We start from the raw sequence: 19,779 nt of genomic DNA on the forward strand, positions 1-19,779 counted from the left end.
CATCCACTACGTCATTACGGTTGCAGTCTCTGGTTTGGGAACCAGACTTGAGCTGAGGGACTTGCTTAGCATTTGCTGGTGTGTGGAAGAGAGCAGGGCCACGAGGGCACTCTTGAGCCATTCCCTTGGCCATCTCTATCCAAGCATCAGAGTTGCTTGGCTCCCACAGGGCCCCATGTCACAGGTACCCAGACTCTACCTTACTTTTGCTATCCTGCTTTGCATTCACCCAGTCCTCCTTGATTGCACCAGCAGTTTGGTGTCCATTGCTTTTCACTGGCTGTCTCTTTTCAGGATACAGTGTGTTGTCAACCTTAGGACTACCCAGAACAATATACACCTAAATGATTTGGGAAAAAGGAGTGAATAATAAATAATAATAAAGCTATTAAGCTATCTGTGATATTAAAGATAAAGGCCAAATGTTGCAAAAGGAACTTCCAAGACTGAACAAATATGAACAAAATTAGAAACTTAATTACATATAATGAAAAGGTGAACTCACACACATGGCAAAAAACAATCCTAACTTTACAAACATGACTAAAAACTGAGTCAGTACTATCCCTTACTGCCTTTAAGTAGTAAGATTAAGTTAGCAAAAGGCAAACTCAAAACCAAACAAGACTTCTACACTTCCCTCCCCCCTACTGTCAAGTCAGGAATTCCCTGCTACAGGACACTGTAGATGCCATAAAGCTTACAGGGGTTCAGAACGAATGTACCAATGGAAAAACAATCTAATGTGGCTTATAAAACACAGAAATACTGCTTCCAGTTCAGGAAGACCCTGAGATTAAAAGTGCTGGGGGCTCGGAGACTATTCTGTGATAGTGTGAATAGTACATCATTAGCTCATTTTCACATCATCGTACGGATTTCAACAGCCAGAACCCGAAATAAACTACTGGGTGAGACATACCTTGGCCCAACCTCTTGTCACCACTCGTATCTTTACCCTCAGTAATCCTGCTGAACAAACCTAACACTCTCTACCTCACTCTTCCCTCCTGTATTTCTTATCCACTACATTTCCCAGTTAACATCACACTGTACAAGGTACATATCCAACAGGTTCTGGCCAAGAAGGTTCTGAATTATTTACAAATCATAACCAATGAAAATCATTAACTGTATGATGCTCTCTCTCAGCCACCTCTCTCTGCTCTTTGCATGAGGTTTTGAAAAAGCATCTGTAAAACCGCCTTTCCTATTTTGCTTACTTACACAAGTAATGCACAGCAATCTTTCATTTTCATTTCTCAATTATCTGTTTTCTGCAGCCTGTAAATAACTACATTAAGACACATTCAGCCAAGAACATCTAGTTAATACACGTATGCAAGTTTTAAAACTGGCATTGCTGTAAGCGTTATTTCACAGGTATTGTTCACCCAAAGCAGAGGCATATGAAAAGAGCAGGCTTACCTTTTTCTTGACGATGCAGATAAACTCTAAAGAAAATAATTTGAACACTTAAAATTAAGTTCAAAAGATAACCCTGAGATAGCAAAAAGCAAGTTCTTAAAGGAATATGTAGATATTTAGCAGTGCATTTACTGCTGTTATTAGCACAAGTCATGTGGTTGAATCTCTGCATAATGCTTTGAAAATACAGCTGTTAATGTGCTTCTGCAGACAAGATGTAATGATGGAAGAGGATCTCAAAGCCAGCTGTCAAATTCCTCAAAGACATTTAATGATCAAACTTGAACCTGAGCCACAAAAAAGGTAGAAAATTCTGACTCTTGTCTGAACAGATCTAGACCTATTTTTAGACCAGTCATTTAGTTCTACTTTTAACAGCCAAATCAGAGTTATACTTCCTGAGAAGAGTTGTATCAGACTAATGAAACTATGCTGATTAGGGCTAAGCAACGGCTTTTATGTTCCTTCACTAAGGAGGGGTCTCTGTGGAAGTCCTCTCTCTCTTAGGGGTAAACATTCTCTAACTCAGTGTTACGCTCTGCACAAAGCCCATCCCAGGGCCTCAGGATTTGAATCAAGAGGAGTCACTCTGCTGCACTGCAGCCCCTTTTAGCAGGCCAGTGATGACCAGCAGGTCTGCAATCACTTGTAATAAACCCTGTCTCTTTGGTGAGGAAACACACAAGAAATGCATAAAATAGCTTGTGCAAGCAGTGAAAAGGTAGTATTTCTGCAAGCACCCCATGAATTTCTATTACATCTGTTGCAGGAATAGCCTGTAATACAAATGAGAGAAGGCCACCATGCTCCAAGCCAGTGCTCTTGCATGGTAAAGCACCATAATCCCTTCCAGTGGATAATAATCCAGAACAAGAGTATGGCAGCCACAGTATTTGATAGAACAGTGATGCCCACTCTCCTATGCTCAGTCAGTTTTTAAGAGGCAATACGAAGTAACAAATATCATGGAGTACATTTGAAACCTTGTAAGTATGTTTAATAGGATAACCTAAGTTATGTTACAGGCACTAGTTTACAACCGACCACTGGAAATTCAAAACAAACAGAAATAAATATAGCTAGTTAGGTTTTGCTCTGCTAAAAGCCCAGTGCAGGAATACAAAGGATGCAGCAAACATAAGAACAGATGCTCCAGGTCTGACTACAGATTTATCTGACCTCATATACTTTCACTTTCAGTGGCTAATAATTTTTTACTTACTCTTTCCTTAAGCAAAACTATAGAATGTTTATTTCTCCGCTACACAGTCCAGGAATCAGTGGCTGAAGGATTTCTAGAAGCTGTATCTGGACCCTCTGGCTTCTTGTCACTGATAGAAACTCTCATCCCTGAACTTGTCAGTTACTTCTCTAAATCCATTTCCAGTCTCCACAATTGCCTCTGGAAACATTCTATGATTATTATTAGGAGATGTTTGAAAAAACACCTCTTTCTGGTTTGTTTCAAACATGCTCATATTACTGCATCAGTGATGTCTTCTAGTTTCTGTACTGCAAGAAATGGCATATAATCTCATCATTCACTTCCACAGCGGTTGTGACATTACAGACCTCTGTTCTAACTTCATCACCACACTCCTTCAGCTGTCTCTGTCTATATAACCTACCCTGAAACATACTGTCAGATGTTTCTTACGAAGTCTTTGCAATACTCTGAGCCTTACTCTATTGCATCCAATTATCTCTGCTATTTATGTTGTTAATGAACCAAGCATTGTAATTCTTTCATTTGAGCCAACAACTCAGCTTCTCTATCTCAAATCTCCCAATATCAAACCACTCCTGACAGCTCAAAGAAGACAGCTTAAACTCAAACTGACCTGCAGAGCAGCACTGACACACAGTTAGGGGCATAAATTCATTCCAGAAAGGGGAGTTGGTGAAATCTGTTCCCTGCTTTTCTCCAAAAGTGAACAAGGGAGCTTTCCTGGAGGGTCATGCCACCCTGATATGTAATGGTGTGATTCCAGAGGAGCTGTGCTTCAGTCACACAGATTACCATCAGTCCATGGAGACCTCTACACTTACAAAAACAACCAAGGAAGGCATTCTTTTCCCCAGCAATTATCAGATTCATGTTTTACCTGTGAGTAAAGAAGCTGGTGACCCAAGGCAACTTTGCTATCAAACACATGAAACTTTAGGCTGTATTTCTTTCCTGATATTACACAGTGCTTGTTAGACAAGATTAGATACCAGGATTAGACAAGTTTGTTTGTTTGTTTGTTTAAGCAAACAGGTGAAAATTAACTCACCTAAAGGCAGCAACCACCAGCCAGATGATGCATTTTGAGAACAATCAAGCTGTTGGTCTCCTATGTCCTTGAAAATCCTGGAACTGTGCAGCTCTAAGGTCAGTCAAGGTAGTACTTACTACAGGACCAGGGCCAGGGCATGTTTTTTCCCTAGGAAAAGGAAGAAGCATGGTATTTAGAAACAACCTGGCTTCTAAGTTTTAGAGTCTAAAGTAAGTAGCGGCTCTCTCAAAATGAATGTGTAGTTTCTTTAATAAATTGCTTGAAGGGGCTGTACAGCTTCCAGGAATGAGCAGATTAGAAGTGGAGACCCTACATTCAAGCTAATACCTCAGCTTCACAGCTCCTCATCTCCCAATACTGGCCAGAGGTTATACAAACACAGGCATCTTACAGAAGACTGAACAAGTTTTCTTCCAGCTCTGTGATTCTGCAACACAGGGAAATCATAGGCAACTGTAATGAGGAGTGAACCCATGACAGTTCTGGCACTGTACTCAGAGTATTGTTTGGATGGGAACATGCTTCTTGAATAGTTGGTGTCTAACGTGTGGCAGATTCCAAAAAAATTAAAACACCAATACTCTTCTATCAAGTCATGCAAGAAAAAATTGTTATTTGCAGAGTGACTGGAAAGCCAGTACTTTTTACTGTGCCACTGATTCCTATGGGTTACGCAAAAATATAGAAATAAAAAATATAGTACATAGTACAGAAGTGGTAAACTGGTGCCTTAACAGAAAGGTAAAACCATAAAACTGATTATTCACATTTAATGGCAGAACTTTTCACATCACAATTCATTGAAATAAAATTACAGACAAATCAAAATGAAAAATTCCACTTGGCATCTTAGCTAATCCCCAGTTGTGCCACTGATTGAAACAGAAGGCTGCCATGGCCAGCTAGAATTTTATGGAAAATTGACCAAGCATTATTTCTTCAAAAGCAGGAGCTTCAAAGAAAATAACCAAAGGCATCCCATTCAAGTGCAATAACAGTCACCCCCCCACACCCGCCAAAAGCACTCATATAGCAACATCATCTGCATTAAGTTTCAGATGCATCCATAATACGAATGTGGTATATGAGCACCGTTTACATAAGTATAGTAAAGACTGCATGCAATTTGCTTTAATGACTGTAATTTTACTAATACAATCAGACTTTAATATTTACCAGTACAAATAGCTCAACAAAAATTTGAGGGAAAAAAGCATCTGCAGAGCAGGTACTTCACTGAAAAAATATTTGCAGCTTAAAAGTTCTTCTCAAGTTAAAATATAAATTCACACAGAGCAAGTATTGTTTCAATTGCTAGTTTAATCAGCCTGCATTGCGTTTCTGCCTCAGCTTTGATACATTCATGGGCATAAGCAGGCAAGCTGAACGAGCCTGACAACGGCTAGAGGAAAATCGTACCTACTCTGTGCATTCTGTGACTGCAATTACTTCAGACCCCCGAATGCACTCAGATTGGGCAGTGTAACTTTCATCACCTTACAAGAGCGTCTGACGGCCTTCCTGCCTTGGTAAGAGACCTTCCTGTCCCTGCACATCAGTGTAGCTGGAATGAAGTCAGCTCAGTGTTGCCTGTATACTGAGGATCTGGAACACCTTCTTACAACAGGCCTGAACAGAGCCTCCTTGAGGCCAACCGGTCCCAACAGCATACATAAGAAAAACATTTAAATTAAAAGAAAACAAACTAATAGAGATCATTGTAATTAAAGAAAACTAAAGACCATTTTAAAAAAACCCGGAATTGTTATTACAGTTACCTCAGGGTTGATGCTGGTCTACTCATTTGGTTTTGTCTCCAAACTTATTTATTTATCTATTGGGCAACAGGCAGCTTTCAGAGATTTGGACTGAAACAAGAAATCCAAAACGGTTTTAATCAAGAAGATTATAATCCCAGGTCTGGCCAAGACACTCCCATTACTTAACAGGCACAGAAGGCCCGATCAAGCATGCAGGCTTTGCTTGAAACAGCAGCTCTGATCTCTCCTAAAGTCACCCAGCTTCACTGTAACAAAAATTGCTACTACTAATTTTACACAGTCAAATTCAGGAGATATTTTAAAGCTGCACAGGTGACAATCTTCTATGCAGTGCAATATACCACATACCACAGAGTAAATTGCTCTATTTTTGGCACAAATACTTGGAAAAGCCTGTTGCACAGGAGAAACACTACTTGCTGCATTAACACCAGCTGACAACCACAGTTCCAAAGGACTCTGGAAATGCAAAGCAAGTACCTATAAGCTTTGTATTTGTAAATATGAATACACTCTTCATTTAAGCTTTCTGCTACTGGGGGGCACATATAATATTTCCCTCATTTTATATATATATATATATATATACACACACACACATATATATATGTGCCTACACCAGTATAAATACAAAAAAATACTACTTTACAGCCAGTGCATGTCCATTTTACAGCTGACATTCAAACCACTCTACCATGCACAATCTAGAAGGATGACTTACAAACCATCCTGAGCTCTAGATGGTGCTATTTACTGCAGTAATAAGACAACCACAGCTAAGTACCAGTACATCCAACGCCTCAGGGACAAATGTTATTCCTTTGTTCAAAGTTATGCAAGTTGAATACAGATATAAATAATGCTGTTTCACTTCATCTGCATTTGCCGTATGCCTCAAATCTGAGGCCCGTCTCATTTCCTGGAGGATGTACGAGGAATAGTACACAGGAGTAGTACAACTGAAATCAGGGTCAGGTGTTCTCAGTCTACCAATGCCTATGCTGCCCCAAATGGCAAGTGTAGACTGGCAGGACTGACATTAACCCAGTGACTTTGGCATCACGCTCTACTGCGCTGCACTGAGATGCCCATCAAAATTGGGTCATCTGTTACACTGGCATGACACCTGGAGTAACTTCAGTCCTAGCAGCAGCAGCACTCAAGTTAGCTTGCATCTCTCCCACAACGTTTAGGTTACGACAATTCTAAGAGTGGCTGCAAAAATGGCACAGAAAGCAGAGGCATTAGGACTGGCTCACCCACAGACCGTGGGAGTGACTGTGGGCAGCCCACAAAATCTCCCAGGGCAGGACCCAAAGTCCACTGAGGTTGGAAGGAGTTCTTCTATTCATTTGAAATAAGTTCTATAGGGAAACTTATGGCTTCTGCTCTTTCCCCATAAGATGGAAATGTGCCTATCACTGCACAACACAGAGAAAAAAGCAATTAATATGTTTTTTAGTTTCCTCATGAACTGTAGTGAATAAATATAACAAATAAAACAAATGATTAAATATTTATTGTGCCTGTTCTGACCCTCTGCCTTTATAAAATAGTGGTGATATCTGCCTAATTGCTTAAGCATTCGCTTCTCAAAAATGAGGTATTTGAACATCTCACAAACATAAATGTTTCTCTAAAATCTTTTTTTTTTTTTTTTTACGGCTTCTGAAAGTGGTTAGATTGACAGCATGGACTAGTAACTGTCTTAGTAAGAGACAGATGCACTGCACATATCTTTTCCAATACACTTCACATTAGATGCTCCAGGCATGAATTTCTTAAATAGAAAAAGGCAACTGTGATGATCTGTCAACAAAATTTTACATGATGTTGTGATAAACAACTGCCCACTGGTGACTAACTGCCAAACTGGCAATCTTAATTTTAACACTAACCATATATAAATTCTTTAAGACACTGGACTTTATTAAGAGTTTTCACAGATCTCTCTTCTGGCCTTTTCTTAGAAACGCAACTTGTTTTGGCATTTCCTAATAATCTAGCCTGACATTTTGAAAACCTCTAGAAGGTTTCTCATTGGAGATGAGAAGCCTCACATTCCTTAAGCATGTCTGAAAATTTCAGGTTAAGTTATAAATTTGTTATATACATATATATATATATATATATATATATATAATACATATAAATAAAAAAAAAAAATCCTCTTGATAAGAGCCATTTAAAATTTTCCAGAGAAAGGGTGCCAAATGTTAAGCCCATGAAGATGCCAAAGACCTGGATTAGAGGAAGAAAGTGTATCATGTTAGAAAACAGAGGCTAGGTTTATCTTTGCAAGGTCGCAGGAGGAAGTTCTTCATGGGAATTACTCAAGTTTACTGCAGAGAAAAGATGAGAGGGAAATCATAGATGATCAACTTCTGTGTACCTCCCTGTTTGTGCGGCGGTTTTTGGAGGAGGGGCAGACAGAAGCTAACAAAAAAACCCTGTTACCTGGTTAGCAAATCATAAGCTGCACTGACTAAAAAACGAAACAAAACCAAACCAAACAGGGAACGGCTTAATTCAAATTTCAAGAGGAAATCAAAAGGCACATCTCTGCCCCGATGGTTAATCCATAACAGATTTCAATTTCCTGCCTCAAAGAGTCAGAGCATCAGGCCACGTCAAAGGAAAAGTCACCAGAATTTTAACAGGGATGAATGCATTATGTCCCAGCTTCATTCTTGACAACAGTGGAGCTTTTCCTTCTCTGTGCATCAAAACACAAACAAAATACAACCCACCCACCCCCCAACAATAAGTCTTCAGCAAGGGCCTTACACTGAAAAATTCACTCTCTTGATGGTCAAAGGTGTGAAAAAAAGGTCACGGACATTACAGACCTTATCATGGGAAGCATCTGGCAACATTATTAGGCAATGTTGTCAGCTGTTCTAAAGTAAGTCCCAGGCTGGAGTCGTTTCACATAGGGGGACACACAGCTCATGGAGACTCTAAGCCCTCCTAAAGATCAAAGACAACACAAACCTCTTTGCACACTGAAAAGACTCAAGTATTGTAACACTGATTAATAGATACCAACGAGTGAGTATTTAAAAATATCCAGGTCACCAAGGAGCCTAGATTTTAAACAGAACGCAGCTACTTGAAAGCCTAGCTCTCTATCAGGCGGCCTTTTAGCAAGTCGTATTGGCAAAGAAGCTGAAAACAAAAAAGAGCTTTTCCTGATTAAAAGAAGTGGGTGATACTTTTCAGTCTGATCTTCTGAGAACTATTTTAGATGCTGCTCTCCATGCTTGTTGGTGAAATCCTAGACTTTAAAGGGATGCTATGACAATTCATTGCTAAATGACAACGGAATTCCTCTGTAATTGCACATTACGTGCATCCACATTAATAGAAGATAATTTCATTAGGACTGTTATTGTACCAAATACAAAATGTGGGTCCAGAGATCATTTTCCTAATCAGAAGTATCAGAACTCAGGAACTTTCAGAGAACAGGTCTATTAAAATATAAATAGTTTCTTTGAGATTTATATTGCCATTTACAAAAACAGATGTACTTCTTGATCATTCCCTGCACAGACTTTCAAAAAACACTCATGAGTGCTAACTGAAAATCAATTGGGTATTAGCCTCAGAAACTCTTCTTACTACAGGAACAGTCTTACTAGGATTGCTACATTTTACAAGCTTGCAAATGGCAACAGTAGACATCGGTCACTTTTAAGGAGGCAGCTTAAAACTAAGAAATAAGAAATTAGATTGTAACGCTTGCCTGCTCCTCTCAACCAGCCCCAAACCACATTGCTGTGATGGGACAGGAGAACACCTGGTATAAACTGAAAGCACTGGACAAACTGGACAGGATGTTGTGTACCTGATAGTGAAACACATCCCTTCAAAACCATTGAGTTGAAAGCTGCATGACATTGACGTTTTTCTTCATCTCTTCAGTGAGATGCTAGGCATCTGTCAGCAAAACCTGCACCACAGATGACCAAGACACACATAACACCTGGCTCAGTTACAAAAGCAGGTACACGCAAGCTTAAGAGGATAGCAGAAGGGGACACTGCTTGCGATATACTCTGGACATGAACAGGGTTGATGCTAAAAACCCAGCTCAAGGAGCTTTAATCTTACCAAATGCCCCAAGAAGCTTAAACTCACATAGACCCTGTAGGCCACACTAAGACATGGCTCAGGCTCCCTGTTGCTTTTAGTCTGCTATGTGTGTTACTCAATATCATCTGCAGAGCAAAAGTCATCTTTCAAGTTTTCCTTTTGTTAAGCACTTCTTTTCCTCAGACATCAGTAATTGCAGTCTTCTAAGGCACTTCATCAAGAGCGACTTTTTACTGCTCAGCTTCCCCACTGGTGGAAGAACTGAGCTCCCAGTGACCTTTGGTCTGATTCTTGACATTCCTGCTTCGTACAGCACGGACACTTCTGCCCTACACATAACGGTTGCTTTAGAGGAAAAAGGTTTGACATACATCCACAAATACCATTTTTTTTGTTCCCTAAAAATAACTTAAACCTCAGTCTCCCTGGTAACAGCCAACACCAGTAAGCCCTAGCAAGTCTTGGTTATTTTTACTGACAAGGTGAGCAGGAAAACCATAAGGCTCCTTTGAAATCTCTCATCGCTGCCAGCCTGACATCTCCTTTAATCCTCAGTTAATGGTGTGCAGCAAAGGGCACTATGCCTGTACACAGCTGTGTTTAAATACCAAGATCCTTCCTGTGCTTTCATATTATAATGCTGGAAATGCCAAGAACAATTCCCTTATACCTTTCTTTCTATTAAAAATCAACAGAGGCATGCATCTGACTCGACTGCATCCAGGCTCGCTTTACAATATACAATAAAAGTCTCTGAGACTTGACAGACTTGATACCAACTTACTGTTCCACGTGCAATACTTCATGAAAGCCATTTGATATAAGAAAGACTAAAGCTAGGCAAAAAAAAAGAATGCCCTTGAGATTTTCCAGTGGTAATGACTAAACCCGATGTCCTTAGCTCCTCTGAGTGGTTAGCACCAAAGCACTGGGATATCAGAGGGCGAGGTCAGGCCCTAAATGCCCTCAAACCAAACTCGTGAAGTTCCCCGTCCTCCTCTACTAACACTCCACATAAGGCCCTTTTCTCATCTGGTTGGCAACAGCTCATCTCAGGTCAGATGCTACTCCAGCACGATAAGGATGTAGAGCTTTCACTCAGTCATGCCACGAAGTCTCGTCCAACTCAGCAGCCCCTCAGCAGTCTGCAGATGCTGGCAGTAGTAGATTCTGGGTACAGCTCTTCTCTTGCTGCTGTAGCATTGCCTTCTGCTGTGTACAGAACGTGCCTCAGAGAGAGCAGCACGAATGGATCAGCTGTTGAGCTCCACAGCTCCCTGGCGGGGGCTTCCTTCAAGTCACCTCCCTCCGAATGGCCTACGGTAATGCTGCTGACAGCAGAAGACAGGGATCGATCTAGCCATGTAACATTTACCCTCAGAAAGAAATACAATGATCTAAAACATTCAAAGAGCCATTAAATCCTGATTTTAGATCTCCACCTCAAGTTTAATAAAGGCTCTCAGACTGCGCTACATAATTTACGTGGCATTCACAGGCAGAAGCCTCTGCACAAAGTCCTCCTTGGCTTTGAAAGTACAGGCCTTTCTGGACTTCCTGAGGTATTGATAACCCAAAGATCTTTTGAAGAGTTGTTAAAGACAGAAAGTTAAAAATAAAAATTTATCTTTTTTTTTCTTTGAAAACATGACTCACTTCTACATGGGAAGAACATCAAAACAAAACAACTCACAACATAAAATGACCTACAAGACTTTATCAGCCTCTCTTGTGTTTTGCATTCATTTAGGCTGTAAATTCCAAAGGATAAATCACAGAAATCACAGAACGGTTTGGGTTGGATGGGATCTCGACGACCACCTGGCTCCAGCCTCCTGCCCTGAGCAGGGCACCCTGCCCCCAACCCAGGCTGCCCCCAGCCCCATCCACCCTGGCCTTGGGCACTGCCAGGGATGGGGCAGCCACAGCTGCTCTGGGCAGCCTGGGCCAGGGTCTCACCACCCTCTGAGTGAAGAATTTCTTGATAATACCTAAATCTACCCCCTTTTAGTTTAAGGCCATTACCCCTTGTCCTATCACTGCACTCCCTGACAAAGAGTCCCTCCCCAGCTATCCTGTAGCCCCATTTAGGTATTGGAAGGCTGCTGTGAGGTCTCCCTGGAGCCTTCTCTTCTCCAGGCTGAGTAACTCCAGCTCTCTCAGCCTGTCTTCAAAGGACAGGTGCTCCAAATCCTGTTTTTATTTTTCCACATCATAGTAGCTCCATCCCATTGGGAGTTCACCACCACCGAGTGAATGGCAGAGTCTCCAGTTTCTTCTGCCTCTCTTGTACTAAATGAAAGCAGCACAAGAAGTAGACAGTATCTTCATGTTTCCAATCTTGACAAAGAATACAGGCCCTAGAATCACTTGCATGAAATTTTTTGTACGTAGTGCCACTCACCCTCACGGCTGCAAAATTCCTGCTTAAAAACAAAACAAAAAAAAATAACTAAGAAAGCATTTACAGCTTTCTTTTGCTTCCTACTTTGCTTTAGCAAGTAGGTTCTATTATTTACTTTCTTTAAAAAAGCTTAAAACTCAGCCACCAAGCATACAGCCAGACAGCTACATTAATTGATGTCTTCCAGACTGGCAGCCAGGGGAGAAGGAGAGAGAGAGTATATATTGTTTGAATAAATATTTATTAAAATAAACTTTCTGTTGGTAAATTGAAATGCTTGGGTGAGGGCTGTCATATTTGCCATAATGCCATTTCTACAGTAAGGGATGCTCGTCTTTCTGATTTGAATTCAGTTAATGATAGCCTGCATGGCTTTTAATCTAAGAGTCTCATTCATCATTTCTATGTTATCTGAAGGTACAGTCAAAAGCAGAGAAGAGATGCCATTAAAGCAGACATGTTATATATCGTCCTTTTAATGTACGCTCAGCTCATTAACTTTGGTGTCCTAGTGTGGGTCAGCTTCCAAACGATTAATATTGTGACCCTTTTCCTAATATGCACCAGACCCCTCATTCGCTTTACGCTGCTTTTTACAAAATAAAGAATTATGTCTTGGCATGTATTGTTTATTTTTAAATCCTTTTTTTTTTTTTTTTTTTTTTTGCTATGCTCTCTTGTTAAGAACACAGCAGTGTCTGCCAAGGTTTAGCACAGATAAGTGAAGAGTATCCTCTTGCAAGGACCACAAAAAAAAACAAGCATTTATGTCACACATGTTTAACAGGTAATTTTTTAAAAGACTTTCCAGCAAAATCGTAAGAGAGAAATTCCAGTCAGCAGTCATCAGCTTGCCTACTTGAATAGGCTATACTGACCAGCTTGGAAAGGTCCAGTGACGTCTGAGCCTGGAAAGCCTCCCTGATGTATATTTAAACCACTTGGATTGTTGATTCTGCCATCTTTTAATAGTATTGTCCAAATAAATCCATTATAACCCTTCACCTTCATTTTCAGAAGCTTAAACATGACTCAGTTTGTGCCTGCCTTTCAGGTGTGTACTTCTTTGTGTACCAGGTGTGGTTTCTTTGTGACAGGCATTGCAGGCTGGAAGACCCTAAATAGTTAAAAGCCAACTACAATGGAATCCTACAATATTCTCTTCGTTGACTTGGACAAGTTGCTGTTTGCCTCTGTTTTTCCTTCTGCCATTTTTCTTCTTGTTTTTATTTCTTGTTATGTATAACATTAATTGCATATATTTTCTCTCACTTTGTCTAATGCTGTCAGGGAAACAACTCAGCAGCATACCTGACAAGTTCATATTTGAAGAAGCAACAAATGTGCTGCAGAACCATAAGCTTTCCATAATCCAGAGATGGTATGGTCCTACTACTTTTAGATAATTAAAAGCCCACTGCAATTTCAACTGCATATGCTCAAAAGTTCATGCAGAGCAGTAAAAAAGCCTGACATACCAACGCCGGAACTAGTAGGAAGCTCCTGTTGAAGACACACAAGAACCTGTGAGACCCAGACAAATCCAGCTAAGGTTTACTAAGTCACAGAACATGGAGGATTCAGCGTTTGTGCATGTGTGGACAGTTTCCTCTACTTCAATAAAACCACTCAGGATAATCGCATGGTCCTACTGCCCTGCATATTGTTTTTCCAAAGGCTGCCATTTGTACAACACAGTACAAGTGATTCAAAATAAACTAGCAATTTTTAATAAAACTTTACTTCACACAGCTCAAACCACCAATTAGGAACAGTAAAACCAAAAATAATTAGGGTCCAGTTTTCAGCTTACCCTAGAATTTCTTTTTTTTCAACATAAATCAGCAATGTTTATTAAAACCTTATAGATGGTAAGTCACACGGTTGGACCTACAAACAGCCAACTCAGACACCTGAAGTACTTAGTTCGTGCCCAGGTAATTACAAGTTGCATAAAAATTGCAAGGGTATAGGCAGACAGTCATGTCTCAGCCTGACCACTCCAGTTTTAATCATGCAAAGCTTTATTACACAATTAAGAACACACAGATGGGGTCTAACTTGACAGATACATATTCAAGCAAGGACAAAGAAAGGATGAAAAGAACAAAAAGATACTCAACAGGGAAGGTTGAACGTTTATTGTAAAAGAAAGGGCAACATAAGCCTCCCAGGTTTCTGGAACTGAAAGTACACACACAACTCATATTCCTTGCCACCTGCTCCTATCAGTACACAAAAAAATGAGGTCAGGAGTCAGTATACCTTGACGACACCATCTTGTAATGCCTCATAGGAACAGGCTGTTCTCTGACTTCCCTCCTACAGTAATTAGTGTGCCAGAGACTGACTTCCATAATTGTTTTGCATTCACTTTTTTTCATCTCATCTAACTACACACAGAGAACTGGCTGTTGATTACAACTTGATTCAAGCATCCCTTGGTATCCAACTCATCTGAAGCATGAGAGGGTAATTTTCATTCTTCCAGTCCCACAAGCTACACTCCTGGGGACAACACGAAAGAAAACCGTCTGTAGCTCTCAGCTGTTGTCGTTTCTAGATTAGTGGCAAAAAAAAAAAAAAAAAGATGAAGTATGAACAAATGCTGTCTTTCCTCAGCCTGATTCTCATCACCTTATGCTTCCTTTGCACCAAGAAGACGGTTCTTCCATTCAGGCCATTACTCCCATTGAATATGCCACTTTGTAATTCAAAAGTATCAGCAGAACAGGGCCAGTCACTAAAACATCACACACTACTGGGCAGAGGTCATAAAATCCTGATTCAACCAAGAAAAAGTAGCTTATTTGGTAGGAATGGAGAGAGAAAGACCATCAGACACAGACCCTGTAAAATGCTAGGTCAAACTCAATTTGCAGTTAGAAGATCTAACACAACGAGTTCCAGATTCACACAGAAAATACACACCAGATATCTCAAGTCATTAAATAACTGGAAACAATGGTGAAAGAGTGCAACATGCTCCAGCAGTGAGGATGCAAAACTTCTGTTTTCATTTATATTTGACAATATATGAAGAACAGTTAATCTGTGGAGCTTTTTCAGTCAATCCATTCCACATGGACACGTAAAACAGAATTGGCTTGAACATCTAGGGAATAAGAAAGGTGTTTGCTAGAAAAGAAATTCATGTAGAGCTCTGAGTTGTATAAGCCTTTACCTTTGTGTTGCACAATCCTGTTGTCTGTGCTATACCTTACTACGTTCAAGTTCCATGCTTAAATTTTTTTTTTTAATTCTCTAAAAGATTGAAAGGTATTTGTTGCAAACCACTGAGTCAAGCCTCTACGACTGATAGCCATATTGTAGGGAAGAGACCACATTTCTCTTATTTAAACAGCATTCTTATAATTTGCAAAAACTGTCAGAAAGGCACGTATAAGGTCACTGCTTGATTTATGTAAATTGTGATAATTTTTTCCCATAAAATTGCTGCAATAACTTCAAAACAGTGTATTATCATCTATGATTACAGAAATTGAACTGTTTTGGTGCCTTCTGTGTTTCAAGTAGTAACTGACAAGACCATGCAAGTAAATATTAATCAGCATAAAGCAACTGCTGTTGAAGTAGACTTGAAGTGCTCTTGACTGAAGATGTAGATAACATCTGAGGTGACAGATCTGATGCTTACTGAAAATTAGAATCATGCATGTTTATAAAAGTGTCAGAGACAACTTCATAATGCCACTGGCTGGATATGGGGGTTATATTTGTTTCAACTTTTGGAAGTCATATCAGAACTCCAGACAATACATGATGGATAAGTATCAATAGAGAGAACAAACTGAGACCTTCTGAAAGCATTTTTGGCATCTGCAAAATGACCTTAAATAATTGCATTTTGATTTTTAAGCCAGACCTGCAACTTCTACAAAGTTGTCCAATACTGATGAAATCAGTAGTATTACGCCTGGTTCACCCTACCTCATGATTTCTCTGTTTTACCTAATAAACCACTAGCAATTCCTTGATAAACACAGTATTTGAATAATCACCTAATTACCATGAAAACAAACAAAATTAAAACAGTGATGTATGCTTCTATGTTCTGTAACATAGAGCACTATCTCAAATACTTGATTGAAAGAAAACTCAAAATCAAAACCTTTGATATTAAAATTAAAGCAACTGCCTTCTCCCTTTCAGAAGACTGAATGTGAACACAAAGTTCTAAAAAAAAAAAAAAAATCAGCAGCAATTAACCTAAAAATGTCTGTTCAAAAAGGCTAGCTTGTACACGTGATTATGAGGAAATTAATTTCCTGAAATTTATAGCCACTCATAAAACCTGTAGATGCACATCATGACTTAGATTAACTTTAAAATAAAGTGATATTGCGCAGAACGAAGGAGTTGTAGTTTCCTTAATATCTTTTGGGCTTGGTGCTTAGTGTTAAATAGGTTTTATGAACAGAAAGAATAGCCCACTAATTTAATCTCTAGTCACTCACCTCATCTTTGGTGACTGTTTAATATAAAATGAATTAGTAACATTATTAAAAACATCAGATGACAAAGAAGTGGACCCACATGTGTTTTAATTTCCCCTTCTAGCTGCAAATGATGGCTGTTACCCAATGACTGGCTCTCTAAACTGACATCTATTATTCATACATGCTCCCCCTTAAAAACATACTGCCTTAATTTATACTGAAAACTCTGATCAACTCCCCACAAGGTTTGATGGTGCTTGTGAACTATTCAAAGCACAAATTTCAATCGAGACAATCTCATCCAGTCCTACAACTCACCCTGCTGTCTGTAGTGAACGCTAGTTCAAAATAATGTGAAATAATACACATTTATTTTCAAATATACATTTAAGACAAGTTTCTCTCCATTTTTTTTCCCCTGATGGATCTAGTTCTGTGTCTAGCCCTTATGTACTCATCAAGCAAACCTTAGACAGTAAACATCTGTAAAACCTTATTGACATAACTAAGAATACAGAAACTTGGCAGCTTTTTTGGAGCATATATAATTTCTATTCAATTAGCACTTACACTTTAAGGGCATGACATGTCATGAAATCTGCTCAGTTTCCAAGTGCCTGCAATGACAGCTTGAACTTCAGTGCTTGGCAATCCTAGGTGTGGATTTCTGATAAAAGCATCTGGCACTTTTGCTGCTGATTTCAACAAGATGAAGGTTTCATCCTAATGCTTGTTGGCTAACATGATTTAAAATGTGGGAAGTATTATGAAAATGATGAGCTATCATGTTGCTCAGCAAGTTACCTTGCTCCAAGGTCACCACTGAAATTTCTCACCTGGAACTAGATAAAGGGTCTATCATAGAATATCCCAAGTTGGAAGGGACCCACAAGGATCATCGACTCCAACTCCTGGCACCACACAGGTCCACCAAAAAATTCAGACCACATAACTAAGAGCACAGTCTAAACACCTGTTAAACTCTGACAGACTTGGCTATCTTATCCCAGGTCAATTACGGAGTCCCTTTTTTCCATGGGCAGTTTTCCTGCGAGCACACACTAGCCACACACCAGCCAAGAAAGCCTGCTGTCAAAGGCACAGGTCACAATTCCACTCGGGTACTGTTCTTTAGTTTTGCTGTGCCCATGACGACTGTGTTTCTGATAAGGAGGACCAGAGTAAGTACTAACTGGTTGATTCAATCACCCCGTGATTTAAGGGAAGTCCCTTAGAGCCTGTACCTTAACTCCCACATCAGAATGCCTGTTGTGCTTGGCACCGGATATGCATAGACAATTCAAGCCTTTGGAAGCTTGCAAACTGGAAAGATGAGACAGTTGGCAAGACGGGAAAGAGCCACAGAGCAGTAAAGGCCACACAATACCTCAGTGCAGATGTGCAAAGACAACAGAAATGATGCCAGGCTCCACAGATACTGATTTTCAGGCTAGGCCAGAGCCGTTCAGCAGTCTGTCAAAGGCATGGTCTCACTGCCACAAAAGACCATTGCTTTAATTTCCTTACTTCAGGAATTTAAGAAATACTGGCCTTTATACACAAATGCTATTAATAACACGGGAAAACAAAACCCTGAGAGATAATTCTTGAAGGTTTTATGAATCCTTTAAGGGGAAAATGCATAACGATCTGTAAGAGCAAGAACCTCTCAGATTAATGAGAAGCCTCTGTCTCTAATACGGAAAGGCATTTCAGCAGGATCACACTGGTTGGTGTTCAACAAAATATAATGCACACTGTACAGCAAGCCTGACAATTATTATATTCCCATTCAAGAACAAATGACAATATATAACAACATAATTTAATAACAATTTCCATTGCAAAAAAAAAAATATTTCTTAGCTTATGCTAAGTGCCGGGTCCTGCACCTGGGGCGCAACAACCCCAAGCAGTGCTACAGGCTGGGAGATGAGTGGTTGGAAAGCTGCCTGGCAGAGAAGGTCCTGGGAGTACTGGTTGATAGTTGGCTGAATATGAGCCAGCAGTGTGCTCAGGTGGCCAAGAAGGCCAACAGCATCCTGGCCTGTATAAGAAGCAGTGTGGCCAGCAGGGCTAGGGAAGTGATTGTCCCCCTGTACTCGGCTCTGGTGAGGCCGCACCTCGAGTACTGTGTTCAGTTTTGGGCCCCTCGCTACAGGAAGGACATGGACGTGCTCGAGCGAGTCCAGAGAAGGGCGACCAAGCTGGTGAGGGGTCTGGAGAACAAGTCTTACGAGGAGTGGCTGAGGGAGCTGGGGTTGTTCAGCCTGGAGAAGAGGAGGCTCGGGGGAGACCTTATCGCTCTCTACAGGTACCTTAAAGGAGGCTGTAGCGAGGTGGGGGTTGGTCTATTCTCCCACGTGTCCAGTCACAGGATGAGGGGGAATGGGCTGAAGTTGCGCCAGGGGAGGTTTAGGTTGGATATTAGGAAGACCTTCTTTACCGAAAGGGTTGCTAGGCATTGGAATGGGCTGCCCAGGGAAGTGGTTGAGTCACCATCCCTGGAGGTCTTTAAGAGAGGTTTAGATGTAGAGCTTAGTGATATGGTTTAGTGGGGGACCTGTTAGTGTTAGGTCAGAGGTTGGACTAGGTGATCTTGGAGGTCTCTTCCAACCTAGATGATTCTGTGATTCTGTGATGCAATCACCAACCTTTTCTTAAATGGGTATGATTACCTAACGCCCTGTTTGCTTATTTATAGTAGAAGTTCCAAGCATTTTCAGCATCTACAGACATGACATGATGAGACTGATCTTGTCTGAGCACCCCAGCAGCACAGTGACAATGGCAGAGGATGTAGTTGTTTTAAGAATGCCAGACAATACCTTATCCCATTTTTCCCTACTTCTGGCCACTAACCTGGTGTGCTAACCAGCCTCAGCATTCAGCCACAAAGCACTAGGTCCTGTTTGTACAGAACAACAGAGTTGACTGATGACACCAGAGTGAGACCTAGAGCTTGGAAGGGGCCAATACACACGCAGATGCCATGCCGCCAGCTGCAGGAGTTGAGCAGCACTGCTCTTTCACTGGTTTGCCAGCAGAAGACTGTAGGAGCACATGCACCCCCCAGGCTATGGCAGATGCTGGGCACAGATAGGCTGAAGATCAGAGGAAAAATCTTATCCCAGGTCTTTCAGCCCCAGGTGTATCAATTAGAGTTGCTTGTGATGGATGTGGCCACTTCAGTAAGCTTCCATTTAATAATGAAGAAAATTTTAAAAATTCTGCATTTATTCTGCATTTCTATGGGTTAAGATCCATATTACTTCAGTTTTATTGGTAACTTCATACTTAACTAACTATACTAAATATTCCATGAAATT

Source organism: Cygnus olor, chromosome 9 (genome assembly GCF_009769625.2).
Source record: "Cygnus olor isolate bCygOlo1 chromosome 9, bCygOlo1.pri.v2, whole genome shotgun sequence".
Classification (NCBI taxonomy): Eukaryota; Metazoa; Chordata; class Aves; order Anseriformes; family Anatidae; genus Cygnus; species Cygnus olor.